Raw genomic sequence first — 2101 nt, 5'->3', positions numbered from 1 at the left:
GATGCTGAATTGTTACTGGCAATTTATAATCCAGTTGCTATTAGGTTAGACCAGAATGACAAAATGAGGACATTTCCATTTTTCTACAAATATCTTCTGACACCAGCATTCATTCTTGTAAATTGAGGGAAGTGATAGTATGTTGAGATTATTTCCCAGTTTGTCTTTTTTTCTGTCCTTGAGAGGTCTTCATACACAGCCCCATATTCATTTTCAGAAGCAGCATAAGCCCAGGGCTTCCTCACTCTAATTCCCTACACTAAACACTTTATATAACATTCAATCCTAATGGTAACACTGCAAGGTAGATATTACAGCAGGGTTAGATAAATGTTTTCTGTAAAGGGCCACAGATTAATTATCTTAGGCTCTGTGGGCCATGCAGTCCCTATTGTAACTTTCTGTCTGGTCATAAGAAAGCAACATAGAAAGCAGACCATACGTAAACAAATGAGTGTGGCCATCTTCCAATAAAGCTTTATTTATGGATCATGAACTTTAAATTTCATACTCTGTTTGTATGTCACGAAACATTCTTCTTCCTTTGATTTTAATACTTAAAGATTAAAAAAATTAGCTTGCAAGTTGAGCCAAAACAGATGGCAAGCCACATTTGTCCCAGAGGTCCTAGTTTGCTGATCCCTGTAATGTACAGACTAGGAAACTGGGTTCAAAGAGGTCACAAAACCTCCCCAAAGTGACACTACCAGTGAGTGGGGGAGCCCAGACTCAAAAGTGGGTACCTCTGATTCTCTTTTTTTTAAAATATGGAATGCTTCATGAATTTGTGTGTCATCCTTGCACAGGGGCCATGCTAATCTTCTCTGTATCATTCCAATTTTAGTACATGTGCTGCCAAAGCAAGCACTCTGATTCTTAACTCATGTGGTATATTGCCTCTTGGACAGTGATCTTAACTCTTATCTTAAATTTTAAAACTCTAGTTTAAATAAACTAGAAATTCAGATCACTTTTGTTTAGCCTGGAAACCTGACCACTGCTTACAACATTTTATATATATATATATATATATATATATATATATATATATATATATATATATATGAAAAGATAGTTCCATTTCTAAGTCACATCATTACTTTGGGATTATTCTCTGCTCTAGGGACTACCTATAGGAGGTTCATATACACTTACATATGAAAATATTTGTTCCTTTCTTCTACAAGCATTTAAACAATAGTGTTATAATTTAATATATGATGATTAATTTGCACCAATGTGTAAACAGATGCATATTCAGCTAAAATTCAGTTTCCCTTGTGATCTATCCACAGTGCCAACAATTGCAAGACCCCTGCCCTCCACTCCCCCACCTCCCAGTTGGGGATAGAAAGAGGTTGGCTCACTAGCCAAACTGGAGACCAGATTTCTCCTGGGTAATTCGGGATGATCATAATATTTGCACAAAGCTCTGCTCTGCCTCATGTTAGTATAACTATAACTATATAGTTGACTGAGCATCTGGGACAGTGCAGGATACAAAAAGATTTTCCCAGCTCTGAAAAAAAACAAGTCATGTACAAATGCTTATGTTTATATCTCCTCTCCCCGATGTTTTCACCCCTCAAAATCTTTGCTCTCTGGGGGAGATTTGGGTCCAGTCTGTTTGTTGAGGGTCTACTTATTATCTTGAGCTCTAAAACTCTATCCTTTTATATTTTAATTCAAAAGGGAGCATTGTTCCAAATCATCCATTATTTTCAACGAGGGCAAAAGAATACAAGCTGTCAAGAACCCCCAGCACAGGTAATTTATTGCTCAGAAATTCTGGGTTGAATGTATTCTTCAGGAAAGCATTCTTCAAAACCAAATATCAGGCACCACCGTGTAGGAATCAGACTGTAAATGATTAAAAACACGATGGATCACTGGTCAGTCGTTTGGTCTGTCTAGAATCATTATGCTTGGAAGAGAAGTTAAGAAGCTAGGAAAGGAAACCCTTTGAGGTCTGCTCCCTATAAAGAAAGAGGATTAAAAAGAAAGCCCAGTCCTCCTCCTCCCCCAACATCACAGACAGTGTATGTGTACACACATAGACACAGACAAACACACACACAGCCATAGATTGCTCAAATAGCCC

General features: G+C 37.6%; 1 non-coding gene across 1 annotated transcript; it reads right to left on the bottom strand.

The window, feature by feature from the left end:
• Positions 1-761: 761 nt before the first annotated feature.
• On the bottom strand, positions 762-868 carry LOC112065915 (U6 spliceosomal RNA). Its single transcript, XR_002892311.1, has one exon. It is a non-coding gene; the product is annotated as a U6 spliceosomal RNA (small nuclear RNA).
• Between the last annotated feature and the right edge of the window lie 1233 nt (positions 869-2101).

Source organism: Physeter macrocephalus, chromosome 6 (assembly GCF_002837175.3).
Source record: "Physeter macrocephalus isolate SW-GA chromosome 6, ASM283717v5, whole genome shotgun sequence".
Lineage (NCBI taxonomy): Eukaryota > Metazoa > Chordata > Mammalia > Artiodactyla > Physeteridae > Physeter > Physeter macrocephalus.
The sequence above is the reverse complement of the archived record's forward strand: the minus strand, read 5'-3'. Positions and strand labels throughout refer to the sequence as shown.